Source organism: Malaclemys terrapin, chromosome 1 (assembly GCF_027887155.1).
Source record: "Malaclemys terrapin pileata isolate rMalTer1 chromosome 1, rMalTer1.hap1, whole genome shotgun sequence".
Classification (NCBI taxonomy): Eukaryota; Metazoa; Chordata; order Testudines; family Emydidae; genus Malaclemys; species Malaclemys terrapin.
This window is the reverse complement of record NC_071505.1, coordinates 6,100,379-6,119,244: the sequence shown is the minus strand read 5'-3', so window position 1 is coordinate 6,119,244 and position 18,866 is coordinate 6,100,379. Positions and strand designations below refer to the sequence as shown.

At 45.7% G+C, this 18,866-nt stretch overlaps 1 protein-coding gene across 2 annotated transcripts in view; it reads right to left on the bottom strand.

The window, feature by feature from the left end:
- IL15RA (interleukin 15 receptor subunit alpha) overlaps window positions 1–18,866 on the bottom strand; it is a 70,689-nt gene that overhangs the window by 51,372 nt on the left and 451 nt on the right. The gene's annotated exons all lie outside the window — the stretch shown is intronic.

The following is an 18,866-nucleotide window of genomic DNA, read 5'->3' as shown; positions in this document are numbered from 1 at the left end:
CTAATTCATTCCAAGTTGAAAAATCAGGAAAGTTCGTTTCCCTCTTTCAATCTATGAATAAAAACAAGATGGGGACAGGATGAGGTCTATTAGTTCTAAAATCTTGAAGTACATGGTGACTAGAAGTAATGAGGTAAAATCATTTCCTACAGATAATACTTTTTGTTGAATAAATCAGTTTTAAATGCTAAACACATTTTGATAAACTTACTCTCCCCTTCCCCCCCCATTAACTAGAACAGTTAAGATAGTTTTATTTTAAGTTTTAAAATGCTATTTTTGTGTATTTTAATTGAATTGCTGCTTTCCCTCCCACCAGTCTGGCACTTGTCCCCTCTGCACTTAAATCAGATGGCTTCCTCCTCCACATTCCCTTTGTGACAACAGCAGGGTTACTGAGAGCACAGGAGACAAGCTCCCTGATCTCAGGGGGGAGGGATAGCTCAGTGGTGAAAGCAGTGGCCTGCTAAACCCAGGGTTATGCATTCAATCCTTGAGGAGGCCATTTAGGGATCTAGAGCAAAACTCTGTCTGGGGATTGGTCCTGTTTTGAGCAGGGGGTTGGACTAGATGACCTCCTGAGGTCCCTTCCAACAATTTTTTTTTATGGGGGAGGGATAGCTCTGTGGTTTGAGCATTGGCCTGCTAAACCCAGCATTGTGAGCTCAATCCTTGAGGGGGCCACTTAGGGATCTGGAGCAAAAGCAGTACTTGGTCCTGCCTAGTGAAGGTAGGGGGCTGGACTTGATGACCATTCAAGGTCCCTTCCAGTTCTAGGAGAAAGGATATCTCCATTAATTTTTTTATTTTTATTTTTAATCTCAGTTCTGGTCCCTGGGCTGGAGCAGCTGGAGGCAGCCTTTATGGGGAAAAACTGGCTTTGATCCTGTAGCCTTGGGCTGGACCATGCTTGGTCACTCTGAAGGTGGCACACACAGAGTCTGGTCAGGGTGGGAGCTGTGAGAGGAATGCAGTATGCTCAGTCCATCTATGGATATGGCATATGTGTAGTCTAGACCCCACTAGGAGCTGTAAGGACTCGTTGGAGATCTTAACAGTTGAAATCTTGATCTTTAATTCCCCCTCCCACCCTCCACCCCTCACAGCTCATAAATTTGGGCAAATTTTCATGGTGATGGCAAAAAGCACATCCCTGATGCAAAGGCCACATCCCACCACGTTTCAAGTCCTTGCTCCAAAGCATGGGGGCACTAGAACTTTTCAAAGGAAAGGTCATCCAGGTTTTTTTTTTTGTTTTTTTTTTAACCATGGATACTTTTCTCTCTAGCCTTGTGCTTGGAAATGGTTGAGCCACTTTGGCTGAAATTTTCCATTCAGTTCAACTGGTTAAAAGCTGGCAAGGTTATAGGTAACTTATAATGGGAAATGTTGGGCAACTTTAATAATACCAGCCCTGTCTACTGCTCCTGATTATATTCCTTTTAGGAGTGGGCTTCATGAAATACCTGACCAAATATTTCCCAGTCCAAGTCAGTACTATTGATTCCCTTGCCAAGACATGGGATTGCTGAAAGCTTACAAAACGTCTAGTGGATCACGTACCATGCTGTTCTTCAATCTCTTCATTACATACTATGAAAGCGACTACCTAGACCTTACCCCAACTCTCCACCAGAGTCTATCTGAGCCCATCAAATCCAAAGAAGCTGAAATCCAAATAAGAGAAAATGCTTTATACACAACCGTCCCCTGCCCCTGCAGAACTTGAAATGAAGGCAGGGAAGAATTGTAACTGATGGGGTGGTGCTCACAGTAGTTTCCAGAATAAGTCAGAAATAAAATAAGTTTATGCAGCCTGAGTCAAATTGAGCATTCCACACTGTTTTTATTACGTTTTCCAAATAAATTCCAGTTGCTGATATTAGGGGGAACAGAAAATAAACTGCAAGATGATTGCATGCAGGCAGAAGAGAGATGACTCATTACCAAATGCTGAGTCCAGACATCACCACTTCCAAACTGCTCCTGACCCATCTTCCAACACATGTTCTACCACCACCCCTAAGTTACCGGAAAAATTGCAACACAGAATTCATGACAAATGAAATAAGTGAAATGCATTGGCCTGCATCAATTCTTGGTTGAGCTAAACAATGAGAAGAAATAAAGCCAGAGTGGAATTTGTCATGTTAAATTACAGGAAAACTGTGCCAAACATCCAACATGGACAGCCAATCTCTGCAGTGACACAACCCATCAGTGGGAGTTGGAAGGCTCACCATGACCCACTCATCCTCGGTCTGTCAGCTGAGATTGCCAACAAAGATGCAAATTACTGACAACTGTGGTGATGGTTTTCATTATATGAGGCCCTGTCCACTAGAGTCCATCAAACCCATTCCACGTATGTTACTGAACAGCCTGCAAATGACAAGAGCTTTCAGTGACTGCTCTCCTATTGAAGTCACATTGTGACCTCAAAGGTGAAACTGGTCATGTTTTGGAAGTAGGACTTGCTAGTGACATTAGCAGTGCTGTTCCCAGAACAGATGACAGCATGGATAACTTGAACATCAGCGATGTGTGGAAAATCTTGAGACAGTAAAAGAATTAATATCCTAAAATGTCCATTTGAAACAAATGTCTGTAGCTAGAATTGATTATGCAAGCCTTGTATTTCTAGTGCTACTCACACACCTTAAAGCAAGGAGGCAGTTTGCCATAGAAGGAGACGCCATTTCACAGACTATGCCGAAAGCAGCGCATGTGATGCAGTACAAGACACAGAAAACAAATAAAATCATGATTGGTGTGCAGAAAGTAAATAAGGAAGTGTTATTTACACCTTCTCATAACACAAAAATGAGGGGTCACCAAATTAAATTAATAGGCAGCAGGTTTAAAGCAAACAAAAGGAAGTATTTCTTCACACAATGCACAGTCAACCTGTGGAACTCCTTGCCAGAGGATGTTGTGAAGGCCAAGACTATAACAGCATTCAAAAAAGAACTAGATGAATCTATCCTCCATTAATTTATCTATGGCTATTAGCCAGGTTGGGCAGGGATGATGTCCCTAGCCTCTGTTTGCCAGAAGCTGAGAATGTGGGACAGGGAATGGATCACTTGATGATTACCCGTTCTGTTCATTCCCTCTGGGGCACTTGGCATTGGTCACTGTCGGAAGACAGGATACTGGACTAGAATGGACCATTGGTCTGATCCAGTATGGCCGTTCTTACCTTCTTATGTAAATCCAGATCTTGGAAAAATATTTTCAGGCAGCAAAGGCTACAGATGTGCTAACTGGCTCCAGTAGACTCCCTCAGGAGCTAGAACAACTGTATGGGAAGTCCTGACACCAGTGGTGTCAGACGGATCCTACTTCTGGTGCATAGGAAGTGGATTGTTCCTGCCCTGGGATAATTCATTTAAATAACTGGTGTTGTTTATTCATGTTTAAATCTATTCGTTATTATTCACTTCACGTCATTCACTTATTCTGTTTATCCACAGGAGAGGGACAGCATAGGTAGTGGCAGTTGTGCCTTAGGGAGGGATCTGCTGGGGTTGAGAAAGACCCAATGACCATTCAGTCCTTGGTATCACTGTTGGAACTGCTAATTCTGGTGATGTTTTTCTGGGAACTGGTCACCTGCTTTCTTGGAATGGGCTGAAGCCAGTGTCCCATGATGACTCATCCTTACAGATTCCGTCCGTGTTTCTCATTAGGGACTGACTGCTCTGAGTAGCAGTGGGAAATTTGGAATGCTGTCTTTGGTATTACTTCTTCCTGCTGAAATCCTTAGCCCGCTGATTATTTCTTCCTGTCTCGGTTATTGCTAGATCCTCCTCTACCTCCTCTCCAAGGTCCATCTCTCCCAATTCCAGTCTGTGCAGCTTGGAAATGAATTTGCAAAGTGCTCTCCATGGAGAAAAGACAATATACTGTGCAGAACCATGTTTTGTTCTTCTATGGCGCCTTCCACCCAATGATCTTAAAGTCCGTAACAAAGATTGATAAATTAAGCATCACATATCAACGTTATGAAGTAGGTAAACATTTTTATTCCCGTATTACAGACTGGGAAAATGAGGCAGAGAGAAATCAAGTAACTTAAGCCTATGGCAGAACTCAGGTTTCTGGATTCCTTTTCTGAAAGCAAGTCATTGGGCCAGGTTGATTCTAAACTCCACCATGGGCTGGAAAGGGAGCATGGCTTCTGGAGACATGAAGTCTGCCTATATTCAGAACGTCCACAGCCTCTCCTGGCTCAACTCCTATGTTGAAATTCAAAGCTGCCCTCCCCCAGAATGGACACATCAGTTATCTGGGAATCCCCCAAGCGCCACAGCAATTTGCACAAATTAACGTTCTTGACCCGGGAGAGGCCTAAATCTGACCTGTTCTTATTTTATCTTAAACCCCCATTGTTCAACATCAGTGTATTGTTTGGCCTTTTAGCACCACTGATATCAAGGCAACGAAGCTGCTCACTTCAGGAAATACAAAAGCATCTGAATTTGGTTTATGTCCATGAGTAACTGATATGTGAATTCCCAAAATGAGACTGGGACTCCCACTGTTTTTACAGTGCTCTTGTTTTCTTCCTTTGTAACTGGCAACTATTTGTAGGATATGAAAAGCATTTTCAGAGCTCCCCATGACTTCAAGTAGAGTTGTGGGTGCTCAGCACCTCTGAAAATTGGAGCCCAAGGTAGAGATGACCAATGCCTACCGATAGTGTGGGGAGAGAGAGCACAGTGAGGGCAGCTGGCTTCAACAGTGTCACTGAGCATGCTCATTTTATATGAGCATGCTCAATACAAGCCAAGCAACAAATCTGATGGGGGGAGGGGCATGTAACCCTGTATGCCTCTCCCTACATGTTGGTTCTGGCCCCAGGTGTCTATAATGAGGCACCCAAAAATCCAGGCACCCAAAATTAGAGGCCACTTTGGAAAATCTGGGTCTCCCAGAGAAGGTCCGCTATCTCGGTGGGTCATGAATGCGGAGGAGATCTCCCAAAGGGAAAGACGTGCAGTTAGGTTTCTCCCCAGATGTAAACTCACACTTCATACGGCTGGCAGCTCAGAACTCTGGGCCCAGGGAGGCATTCCTTAAGGTGTGTAAGTAATACTCGACCAAACCAAGGTGCACATATGTAAGGATATGAACTTGAAAAATAGTTCCAAGGACTATTTCATAACAGTTCCACTGATATCTTATCAGTTCCAAAGGATTCCACATAATCTCAGTGTGCTGCGTCACTGCAGTGATGGCCACTTTCTAACAATTTTCCTTTCCTTCTTGAGAGACTAAGGGCCTGATCCAATGCCCATAAATGCCAGTGGGCCTGGGATTAGGCCCAAAGAGAGAAGGAGGCGTGGAAAAAGAAAGAGGACTTAGGCTGAGTTAACTGGTTCAGCTGGAAAAGGAAACAACCTCACACCTCATTCCCAACCCCTGATTTGAATCCAGCCAAAGCCTTCAAGGTTTGATGCTAAAGCAGTGAGATGCACCAGGGCCATGGTGGATTCTGCAGGACTGCTGGATGCATATCTAATGTGCAGTGCTTTTTTAGGGGTGCCATAAGGAGACGCCCTCGACCGCAGAAAATAGGAACAGAGATGCATGGAGGCTGAGCAGAGTGTCTTCTCATGTGTCTGAAGCAGAGGTGAAAGTAAGCCGGTCCGGTCTGGTCTGGCGTACCGATAAGAAAGTGTCCACTGGTACACAGCCAACCTTACCAGCAGGGCTGCTGATGGGGGTGGGGGGAAGAGTGGGGAAGGAAGGGGCAGCTGCCCTGGAGCCCGGCGATTTAAAAGGGCCCAGGCCTACTCTCTGGCTCTTTAAATTGCTGCCGGAGCCCCAGGGCTTCCGGCCGCCGCCGCTACCCCGGAGCTATGGCAGCCATTTAAAGGGCCTGGGGCTCCGGCTGGTAGCGGCAGCCGGGAGCCCTGGGGCTCTGGCAGTGATTTAAAGGGCCCGGGGCTCGTGGCCGCCACTGCTGCTACCGAGCCACCGGCCGGAGCCCTGGGCCCTTTTAATCGCTGCCGGAGCCTCGGGCGGCGCAGGCCAGGCAGCGCTGAAGGGTTCATACAGCAGGCAGCTCTGGCCCCAGCCCTGCCCCTTCTGCTCGAGGCCCCGTCCCTTCTGGGGGCCCAGAGCCGCCCCCCTCCCACACACACCATGCCCCAGACCCCAGCTGCCCTGCATACCAGTAAGTCCGTTAAGTTACTTTCACCCCAGTCTGAAGTCCTGTAGCTTTATTAACTAATAGGGGACATTGGGTGCATGTACACTGGGAAAATCCGTAGGAGTTTTTCTGCACCCGTGCAGCTGTACTGATGGAGACAGATGTTTTTACCACGGTCATCTAACACTGCTACAATTAGCAGAGCTGCACGGGTGAAGAAAAACGCTTGTCAATATTCCTAATGTTGATAAGGCCTCTGAGGAGAAATTGTAGAGGAGGGAACTAAAGCGATAGAGCAGTGAGTGGATCTGGCAACAATTGGGGAGCAGTGCCAGGAGCTGCTAAGATCCTGCAGTGTGGGAGGGAAGGACTTCAGGAAGGGAGGATCAGCATGAGTTGCTGTGGGTTGCCGGAAGGGAGGAGTGTGCCGTGCTGGGACTCGGGGGATGAAAGTGATTCCAGATGAAAGTATCAGGATGATTGCACATCGGGAGGAGACATGAAAAATAGGCAAAGGAATTTTTGGATGCATAACTGAACTGGTGCAGTTCGTGAGGACTTCACATGGGTCCTTGGGAGCCAATACAAAGCATATTTTTGCATCCCCAATTCCTCATCTTCACGAAGTGTATCTTGTGAACCGCAAGTTCATTATCATGTATCATTTCAGTTTGCATTTTACAGTCTTTCTCATCGTTATCTAGGTGCACAAACTTCCTTGGATCCCCAAGATAATTCATTTGCAAAAGACTGGACTGTTAACTGCATAAAAATCTCTCTCAAAAGTTTAAGACCTTAGTCTTAAAATGTATTTGTCACACATTTCTTCTGCAGGACAAGACCTTACTTGATCTTGGAGCTACAACCAAATAGTTTTAACTGCAGTAAAACAAATACTGCAGAAAAGCATAAAGGAAAAAATTCCCATTCTCCCTCTCCAAGTATAATGAAAAAAAAATCACAGTGTATCATACATACCATGTAAATGCCCACTTTGCCCTTAGGCAGAGCCTTTCACCCAAGGATCTCAAACCAATTTATAAAGGTTAATGAATTAAGCCTTAACAGTCCTACAGGATAATATTATTACTTCTATTTTACAGATATGTAAATTGAGGGACAGAGAGAAGTGGCCTCTAATTTTGGGTCTTTGTGTTTTTGAATGTCCAAGTTTAGACACCTCACAGTGTCTGATTTTCAGAGGAGATAAACACATCACACCACTGAGAACTGCAGATGCAACTTTCTGAAACTCGGGCCACAGGGACTCAATTCTCCGCTGCTGTGCATCTTGTGAATTTTTTTGTATCTGTGCAAAATAGGTTCAAAACACTCCCATTTGTATCAGTGAGGGGAGAATTCTGAATTGGTCGTGTTTTATATCCGCTGTGCACGGGTGTGAATGATTACGTGAAGTGCCACATGGGGCAAATAAGGTCTGAGGGTTGAGATACACAAAGGAGCCCTAGGGAATTAGGTGACTTTCCTTGGGAGCTGGATGCCTAACTTCATTAGGTCCTTTTGAAAATCCAAACCTCAATGTCTAAAGGTGGATACCCAAAATTACGAGACACTTTTGAAAAACTGACCCTTGGTGAGTTACCCAAGATTATTTTGTAAGTTACTGGGAGAGGAAGGACTAGAAAAAATGGTTACTTTGGTTCTTTGAGATGATCTGTCCATGAGATCCCACTCATGGTGTACAGGTGCCCTATGCACTGGAGATGGGGCAGGGATGGAGGCTGGAGTAGCCCATACATCCTTGGCCGGATCCAAAATTTCCTCATTTATGGGCATGCAACCCTGAGAGGCTGGTTGGAAGATATCAAATAGTTTACAGGCTTTCTAAAGAGGAATTTCAAGGCTTCTGCCATCTTTTTGAGGAAGTCTTGAAATGCCTTACAGCCCTCAGTGATATCAGGAACAGATAAAACCACTTCTTCATCCAGAGAGGAGGGTGCAAAATATAAAGGCATTGATGGGTCCTCTTGTCGACCCATGTCCTCTCCTTCATTCTGCAGTTGCTGCTCCTCTGGAATGGCATCCTCTCTGAGGCTAGGTCTACACTACCCGCCTGAATCGGCGGGTAGAAATCGACCTCTCGGGGATCGATTTATCGCGTCTCGTCGGGATGTGACAATCGATCCCCAAATCGACGCTCTTACTCCACCAGCGGAGGTGGGAGTAAGCGCCGTCGACGGGAAGCCACAGAGGTCGATTTTGCCGCCGTCCCTACAGCGGGGTAAGTCGGCTGCGATACGTCGAATTCAGCTACGCTATTCGCGTAGCTGAATTTGCATATCTTAAATCGACACCCCCCCCCCCGTAGTGAAGACCTGCCCTGAGGCTCTTGAAGGAGGAGACTAGAAGCGGCCAAGATACTGAGTGTGCCCATGAATGCTTGTATGGCCGAGTCTAGAAGCCATAAGAATACATTATAATTTGACCAGTGAGGTGGCATCCAAGAAGAATGGGAATTTCAATTACATGACCTCTGTGGAAGTGGATTGTGATGAGAATCTCTTTTATGATAGTCCCTGTCTCTGGAGCGACCAGGAGAAAAGGTTCCTGCTGGAAGCGGCCGAGGAAGAGGATGATGAAAATCCCTCAATCAGAGGATTCATTCATTCATAGATTCCAAGGCCAGAAGGGATCACTGTGATCATCTAGTCGCACTTCCTGTATAACACAGGCCATAGAACTTCCCCAAAATAATTCCTAGAACAGATATTTTAGAGAAATATCCAACCTTGATTTAAAAATTGTCAGTCATGGAGAATCCACCACAAGACTCGGTAAATTGTTGCAATGGTTAATTACTCTCACTGTTGAAAAATCACACCTTATTCCAAGTTCCAGCCATTGGATCATGTCAGATCTTTCTCTGCTAGATTGAAGAGCCCGCTGTTAAATATCTGTTCCCCATGTAGGTACTTACAGCCTATAATCAAGTCACCTCTTTGTTAAGCTAAATAGAAGGAGCTGAGATCTTGGAGACTCTGAGGTGGGCTCCCAGATTTTCTCTGAGTCTCAGTTGGATGAAGAGAGATCTGTATTACCAGGACCCAAGGTGGATTTTGAGATTGTAAACAGGGGAGAGCAGATTCCAGTTCAGGCGGTCTCTGAGTTCCGCTGGGGCAGTGCAGGACACCCCTATTGAAACTGTCAGTACCAGAAACCTGTGCGCAGTGGGAAGTGGTACCAAATGAATCGGCACTGGGTAAGTCAGTGCCAGTGTTCTGGCTGGTGCCACAGGATTTTTAAATGATCGATACCCCAGATGAGATGTAGCCCCATGATCCTCGGTGCCAATAGTTGTTCCAAGGGAACCATTTTTGTTCGGTGAGGATTGGTGCTGAGTTCACTGACATCTCATGTACTGGCTTCCCCAGTGCAGAACTAGTCGAGTCTATAGTGATCTATGGCTTTTTCTTGCTCAGTACCAGAGGTGTGGACTGGCGCTGAGAAGCAGCTATGCTTCTTTCTTCCACAAACAACAGGGGTGCCTCACTGCTCCGAGGGCTTCTGAGATACAGTCTTTGAGCTCTTGGCTGAAGCATGAGCTCTCTTCAATCCCCAAGAGCCCAGAGCAATGTCTCTTGTAGATGGAGAACTAGAAGCATGAGGTTTTTAGGAAGGGGCAGGCACCTCTTCTCTCCGGATCACTCCCAAATCACACGCTTCCCTCACAGACTTTTCCATCCCGAAAAGTCTCAGATGGGTCGCCCTTGATTTTTGTGTGCATTTTGGGCATAACCGATTAGTCACATACTTTGTGGGGATAGGGCTCTCCCTGAAACAAAAGAGACACCGAATGTGTCCGTCAATCAAGGGAATTGCTGGGTCTCATGTTGGGGCAACCTAGGTTCAACCAGGAGGCTGATAAACCACGATACCGGTACTACTCTAACCTAACTCTTATCGAAAACCATAGATACTTTTTTCCACCAGCCTAAATGAGTAAACTTTAACCAGCAACAATAAAATAAGTACAGTCACAACACTAAACACAATGTCACAAGCCTACCTCGAGTAACTGTGGGGACACTGAGGTTGTTCCAACTCGCTGCCAGTGGTAGAAAGAAGGAACTGAGGAGCATCTGGGATCGCTCCTCCCTTTATGCCCTTGGGAGGGGGAGGAGGAGGGCAGGTGGGGCATGCACACAGCCCATAACGGACAATGCTGGTGCAAACATTATCAGCTCCTGCCCGTAGGATGCCTGGTCACCATGAGTGGAACCCACATGGACAAATACTTGAAGAAGAACCTAGGAATCCTGACTAGGGTTCCCAATTTTGGTTGGATGTACTCCTGGAGATTTCATCACATGATATACTCTTTAATTAAAGATTAAACTTTAACTCCTGGAGACTCCAAGCCAATCCTGGAGGGTTAGCAACCCTAATCCTAACTTCCAGTCCCTGTTTTAGACACTCGCTTCATAGACTTTAAGGCCAGAAGGGAGCTGTGATGCGGCATATGCCCTACGCTGGCAAATGAAGGGTTAACCTGGGGTGGAGGTAGCTGCGGTGTGGTCAGGCTCAATTCAGTATCAGCCCCCGTTGAGGAGGAGGAGGGGGCTCCATGAAGACAGGCCTGAATCAATGTAGGGGGAAGACTCTGGAGTCAGGGGGCTGTAAGAGAGGCTGTTAGGGGCTCTCCTTAGTAGTGGGTTAAGGAAGAAGCTGCACAAGGAGACAGTGTGACGGGTTGGATCACAGAAACCCCCTTGGGAGCTGCCACCTGATGTGCCAAGACTACCCCTGCTTCTGTTTTCCCTGCCAGCTCAGGACTCCAGCACCCTGTCTTGTTGAGACAGACACTCCCGTCTGCTCCAACACGGACCCAGGGTCTGAATCACTTGCTCCAAAGCTGCAAGTTTACCTGAAAACAGCTCACAGTAGTGTGCTTGTCTTTAGCACTCAGATGCCCAACTCCCAATGGGGTCTAAACCCAAATAAATCCGTTTTACCCTGCATAAACTCATAAATTGTTTGCCCTCTATAACACTGATAGAGAAATATGCACAGCTGTTTGCTCCCCCAGGTATTAATACATACTCTGAGTAAATTACTAAATAAAAAGTAGTTTTATTAAATACAGAAAATAGGATTTAAGTGGTTCCAAGTAGTAACAGACAGAACAAAGTAAGTCACCAAGCAAAATAAAATAAAATGCGCAAATCTATGCCTAATCAAACTGAATACAGATAATCTCACCCTCAGAGATGCTTCAGTAAATTTTTTCTCAGATTGGACACCTTCCAGGCCTGGGCACAATTCTTTCCCCTGGTACAGCTCTTGTTCCAGCTCAGGTGATAGCTAGGGGATTCTTCATGATGGCTTCTCTCTCCCCTTTGTTCTCTTCCACCCCTTTATATATCTTTTGCATAAGGCGGGAACCCTTTGTCCATCTGGGTTTCCACATACACCCCCCCACACTGGAAAAGCACCAGGTTAAAGATGGATTCCAGTTCAGGTGACATGATCACATGTCACTGCAAGGCTTCATTACTCACTTGCCAGCACACACACATATACAGGAAGACTCTGCAGACAATAAGAACAGGAGTACTTGTGGCACCTTAGAGACTAACAAATTTATTAGAGCATAAGCTTTCGTGGACTACTGCCCACTTCTTCGGATGCATATAGAGTGGAACATATATTGAGGAGATATATATACACACACATACAGAGAGCATGAACAGGTGGAGTTGTCTTACCAACTCTGGAGGCCAATTAAGAGAAAAAAATTTTTTTGAAGTGATAATCAAGCTAGCCCAGTACAGACAGTTTGATAAGAAGTGTGAGAATACTTACAAGGGGAGATAGATTCAATGTTTGTAATGGCTCAGCCATTCCCAGTCCTTATTCAATCCTGAGTTGATTGTATCTAGTTTGCATATCAATTCCAGCTAAGCAGTCTCTCGTTGGAGTCTGTTTTTGAAGTTTTTCTGTTGTAAGATAGCCACCCACAGGTCTGTCATTGAATGGCCAGACAGGTTAAAGTGTTCTCCCAGTGGTTTTTGAGTATTATGATTCCTGATGTCAGATTTGTGTCCATTAATTCTTTTGCGTAGAGACTGTCCGGTTTGGCCAATGTAGGTGGCAGAGGGGCATTGCTGGCACATGATGGCATATATCACATTGGTAGATGTGCAGGTGAATGAGCCCCTGATGGTATGGCTGATGTGATTAGGTCCTATGATGATGTCACTTGAATAGATAAGTGGACAGAGTTGGCATCGGGCTTTGTTAATTTGTTAATTGGCCTCTCAGAGTTAGTAAGACAACTCCCACCTGTTCATGCTCTCTGTATGTGTGTATATATATCTCCTCAATATATGTTCCACTCTATATGCATCCGAAGAAGTGGGCAGTAGCCCACAAAAGCTTATGCTCTAATAAATTTGTTAGTCGCTAAGGTGCCACAAGTACTCCTGTTCTTTTTGCGGATACAGACTAACACGGCTGCTACTCTGAAATCTGCAGACGATGGGAGTCATCAAGATTCCAAACCATCATTAATGGCCCACACTTTACATAATTACAATAGGCCCTCAGAGTTTTATTTTATATTTCTAGTTTTAAATACAAGAGTGGTACATTTATACAAATTGGATGATCACACTCAGTAGATTATAAGCTTTGTAATGATACCTTACAAGAGACCTTTTGCATGAAGCATATCCCAGTTACGTTATATTCACTTTTTACCATATTTTTCTAAAACTATCCCAGTTACATTATATTCACTTATTATCGTGTTTTTATAAAACCATATAGACTGCACAACGTCACAGACAGAACTCCAGAGCGGGAGTAATGGGGCTGCAGCCCAAGAGAGACACTGATAACCAGGGGGGAATGCCTGCAACGCTGTGTCCTGGCTCGAGGGGGCGCACCAGCAATGAGTTCCCCCCATTACGGGACCATTATGATAATTTAGTCCGATCCTGCATAACACAACACACACACACACGCCATTGACTTTCATCCAGTTGTTCCTGCACTGAGCCTCATCACTTGTGGTTGAATGTTCCCAGACAGTATGCAATGTAAAACGTTGGCCACTTTGAACAAGTCTGAACATCCAAAACAATAGCCGGAGTTGGCTCAAATGCTTTATTACGCAGCTCCGTTTGAGGATGGGAAGTCATCTGCTTTGGCTCCCATCCCATCCCTTCTCTGCCTACCTTGCGTTTCCAGCAGCTGCTACTGTATAATAAGTCATCTTCCTTTCTGTTAACATGCCAATACTGCTCTCTCCAACCACTCGCTCCCACAGTGTGGCAGGAAACCTACGTGTCTAAAGTGTTTAGTCTTATGCCTGCAGTAGATTCTAAACACCTTAGGGCAGAGACTGTCTCTAGATATTTATGAAGTGCTGAGCACTCTGATGGTGCTCAATAAATTATACTAATTAAGCCCTAATTATATTTTCAAAGACCAAAAAACCCCCAAAAACAAAATACAGCCCAAGTGAGCATTAGGGCTCTGAGTGATCTGTTTAATATTTGATCAGCTGAGTGAAACACTCACCCTGCCGTGGCTCAAAGCTTGTGAACTTTGAATTCCCTGGAATTCCACTATCTGACAAGAACAGGCATGAAGCTGCTGTACCTACTGCTTTTCTGTTAGACACAACCTGGCATGCTATGCAGTTAATGTTCTCCCGGGCGCATGCTGCGGCGGAACAATTTTTGGCAGGTTAGCCCTGCATCTCTGTCTGTGTTTTAACTGCCAAACAATCAGATCAACCCAGGGCAGGGGTGTGACGTTATTGACATGAACTGGGACCGTATAGATCATTGTTGCAACCAAGGTCCTGTAGTGGCACGCAAATCTTGTATAAAGGGGGTGAAATGGGGTGTCTAAGACAGTGGAATTATTGATGTAAGGCAACTGCTTACATCACCACTGCCTCGGTGCCTACGGGCTTGTCTACACTCAAAATGCTTCAGCGACACTACTTGACCTGACCAGAAGGGGTCTCCCATCAGCATAGGTAATCCACCTCTCTGAGAGGCAGTAGCTAGGTTAACAGAAGAATTCTTCCATTGCCCTAGCACTGTCTACTTTCGGGATTAGGTCGGTTTAACTATGTTGCTCTGGAGTGTGGATATTTCATGATCTAACTTTTTAGTGAAGAGCAGGCCTCAGTTCAGTTTCTACCTCTACCATCGTTTCCTTTTGTTACTTAATCTCCCTGACCTGATCAGGAGAACACTTAAGAATATGCTTCACTTTAATGGGATTTAAGCTTGGGCTTAAAGTTAAGCCCATGCTTAATTGCTTTCTTGAAGAAGGGCCTTAATTCACAGTCTGTACAGAAGAGATAATAATTCTGACTTGTCTACTTTAGATTGTAATCACTTCAGAACAGTGATTCATACATGCAGCCTGTGGCAGAATAGGGTCCTGATCTTGGTGAAGCTTCCAGTCTCTACTGGAAACGCCAGAATCACAAATACTGCAACCTATATATTCATATTTATTTACATTGGAATTCATTGTCAAAGATGCATATTGTTGACCAACGGGATGTACAGGCCTTGAAGCGCATTCCCAACAGAGTGTGAAAGAACCATGTCTATGATGTCATAATCGCACCCTCTCTTGTGCATTACTGTTGACAAAGCCCGCTATATCTCAAGGCTTAAATAACAATGAGCTAAGAACACAGATGCCTCATTGGCAGTCACCTGAGATTTCCCATCAACCCACTGGTGCATTAACTCTTTCTCAGTGATATGGCGTTTCAATCAACTTGAAAATATTTACACATCACAATTGCAGATGTTTTCCTCACAAACGCTGAGATTCTTATGGTACTAATACACTTTCGTTGTATTCCTTTCTCACGGTGATCTTTCAAGGGCATCATAAGTTGAATATCAGATTTGGACAGAAAGGAGGCAGTAGCTGATCAAGATGTCTGCATTTAGTGTAGCACAATGGATTTCTCTGTATGCTGCACATGAATGACCCAGTGAACAACGCTACTTCCCTTCTATAATAGATGCAGCACTTGGTTGGGGGGTCAGTTTTCAGCAACCATGTGAGAATTCATGGGACTAGAACCCAAGTCTACGAGCCCAGGATAACTGAGGTACCTACGTTGCCACCAGATCACATAGAAAAACCCCCCGGAGCACTGGCCATATCACTCAAACAGGCCAGAGCAACAGCACCCTGTGGCTTTCTGATTGGCCCATGCTCACTATTTAACCCTGGAGGGTGGGGTAGGAAGTTGTATGGGTAACATGCAGACTTCTGGCTAGCTGTGATGCCAGACGGTGCTGCCTTGCTTTCTGATCTCTAGTCTCAGATTCCAGTCTGGTAACTCTCTCTGATTCTGACTCTTGCCTGTTGATCCCAGCTTGCTGACTACTGCCTCGTAGCCAACCTTGACTTGTGGCCATCAGCCCTGCTGTGACTGCTAGGCCAGAGTGTCTATGCCCTAGTCCCTTACAAACCATGGGCAAGTCATGTTACCTTCTCTGTGCCTCAGTTTCCCCACATGTAAAATGGTGCTAATGATACTGGCCTTCCTTGATCAAGCACATTGGAACTTATACACGAAAAGTGCTAAGTACTATTATTTATTAATTGACACTAGAACATACCATTTGAACATCTGAGTTAGGAGAATTTATCACCAAAGTAGTTAAGGACTCTGGAAAGCTTTCTCTAGCTCTCCTAGACCTCACGTTGACAAACTTACACCCACAATGCTGTATAACACCTCAGTGTGCTTTACACATATTGATTCACCCTGGACTGAAAGGAAAGCAATAATATCACCATCTTGCTCTTATGTAGTGCTTTTCATCAGTAGATCTCAAAGCATTTTAGAACTGTCCTCATCACCCGAGGAGCTGACTATCCTTCTGGTAGCGCATCATACAATGAGACTAACAAGGCTAAAGGAAATGAGCAGAGGTCACATGGCAGCAACAATTCTGCCACCCTTTTGCCCAACGCAGTGTGAGCTCAGCTCTGCACCTGACTGTAGTGGGGAAGAGAAAGCAGCAGGATAGTCCACACTTTCCCTCTCCCTCCGCCTGGAGGAGACTAGCTGCTCTAACTTCACCCAGTCCAATGCTGCCCACTCATACTATGGTTGGCTCTGTGTAGGGGCACAAGGACATCCCTCTCCCCTTTGCGCACTCACACGGGGCCAACTGCAGTCTGACTCCCCTTATTCAAAGTGTCATCCAACTCATCTCCTTTTGGATGGGAAAGTGATTACACGAGGCTCCTAAATGTATTCCAAAAAGAGGATTCTCTTCTCCCATCAAATCCTAGAAAATATGCAATGCGCGCAGTGCCCGGTGGCTCTGATTTCAAGCCAGGTTTCATACAGTGAGTGGTAATTACGGTAAATGCCCCTTATTTACAGTCCACCAAAACGTTGGCTGCACATTTAACCAGGGGAATCAGCTTCCAAGTGAAAGATCTTTGTTAGGTACAGTACGAAGGTTAAACAGCTGATGGCATCAACAGAAGCTGGTAGAGTGTCACAACGTGTGAAAGAGAAGGGAATGCAGTTAAGACGTTGTAAAGTTGCATAACTGCATACTTGTATTAGATATCCTGCGAAATGTGCTATCTTTGGTAACATATTCAAGCTATACATCATTTATTTTTATGATTTTTTTTGTTGGTTTCTTTATGAAAATTAAATTTAAAAAAAAATCACCAATAAATAAAATGTCCCGACAGGTAGTAACATAGAAAAGCTGAGGTAAGATCGAGGGGTACAAGTAGAAGTCAGCAGATTGAGATGTGGATGTGCACAAACACGGGTGCTAAATCTGATGTGGAACAGTGCTCCACCTGCCACATCAGTTCTGCTGTGTCCCGGAGCACCAGCTGCTCTGGAGCGTTGCTCTTGGCAAGCGTTATCAGACGTACTGTGCATTTTTACAGTAACAAAGTCAACAACAGAAAAAGAAACAAGAAACCGATTCAAAGCAGCAAATACCTACTGGACATATAGATATATGCCATCATGTGCCAGCAATGCCCCTCTGCCATGTACATTGGCCAAACCGGACAGTCTCTCCGCAAAAGAATTAATGGACACAAATCTGACATCAGGAATCATAACATTCAAAAACCAGTAGGCGAACACTTCAACCTCTCTGGCCACTCAGTAACAGACTTAAAGGTGGCAATCCTCGAGGGGGCCATTTAGGGATATGGGGCAAAAATCTGTCTGGGGATTGGTCCTGCTTTGAGCAGGGGGTTGGACTAGATGACCCCCTGAGGTCCCTTCCCACCCTGATATTCTGTGATTAATTTTGCAACAGAAAAGCTTAAAAAACAGACTCCAATGAGAAACTGCTGAACTTGAATTAATATGCAAATTAGACACCATCAAGTTAGGCTTGAATAGAGACTGTGAATGGCTGAGCCATTACAAACATTGAATCTATTTCCCCATGTTAAGTATTCTCACACCTCTTGTCAAACTGTCTCTAAAGGGCTATCTTGATTATCACTACAAAAGTTTTTTTTCTCTTAATTAATTAGCGTCTTAGAGTTGGTAGGACAACTCCCACCTTTTCATGTTTTCTGTATGTGTATATATATCTCCTTACTATATGTTCCATTCTATGCATCCGGTGAAGTGGGCTGTAGCCCACGAAAGCTTTTGCTCACATAAATTTGTTAGTCTCTAAGGTGCCACAAGTACTCCCGTTCTTTTAGCTGGACATAGTGCTCCCTGAAGTCTGAACAGACCATAGCCCCAAGCCTGCAAGTTGCATATAGGGCATGCATGAGGTCAGTACCATATCAGTATGTCACCTACAGCACAAATATATGTTACAATACACTGGTCACTGGTTCAACATCAGGTACCTAGAAGGCTCCCACACCAGCACCCATATCTGAATGCATGGCATAGAAAAATTGCAAGATAAACCTTTGGATTTTCAGTCCTTTGGGAAGCACTTTCCTGGGTGCTAGCTTCCTTAAAGGGGTGGGAAAGGGCTCCCCCAGAATTCCTACTAAGGGCTTCTGCTGCCACCCCGGTGGACTCCTTTTCCACCCCACTAAGGAGGCTAGCACCCAGGCAAGTGCTTCCTGAATGGACAGCCCTATCCGAGAAGGCATTTTAGAGGACAGTGCCTCGGCAGGGGACAATGGTTCCCAAAGCTCCCTGGTGCACAGGAGGAATGTTCCCACTGGGGCACCCTTTGGACGGGTGTAGCGTGGGCTCCCCTTGCAGATGACGCCCTGTTAGGCTGGCTGGGGGGAAGGGAGGGAAGGCTGACGGCTCTGTCTCCTCCCCTCCCTCACACACACACTTTTGGGGTGACCCAATGCAAGGACGGCCCAGGTAAGGAGCTACCAGGAGGGGAACGGTCCCGGTGCCCTGTTCCTTTTGTGCAGCGATGAGCTGGTCCTTTGGTTCCCCTCCCGGTGCAGCTGCCCGGAGGACCGCGCGTGGGGCAACAACAGTCACGCCAGCTCTGCAGGAAGGGCCTGGGCCGCCCCGCTCGTCCCCCGGCTGTGAGCTGGAGCCTAAGAGGAGCGCACGGAATTCTCCTCTTTCGGAGGCGCGCACAGGCTCGTTCCGGAGCGCACGGCTTGGCTACAGGTGCCCCCGGGCTCGCCGACTCCTCCTTCCCCAAGCGCGCACATGGCCCGAGCGCACGGAGGTGGCTCCTTCTCCGTGCGCTCCCTCTCC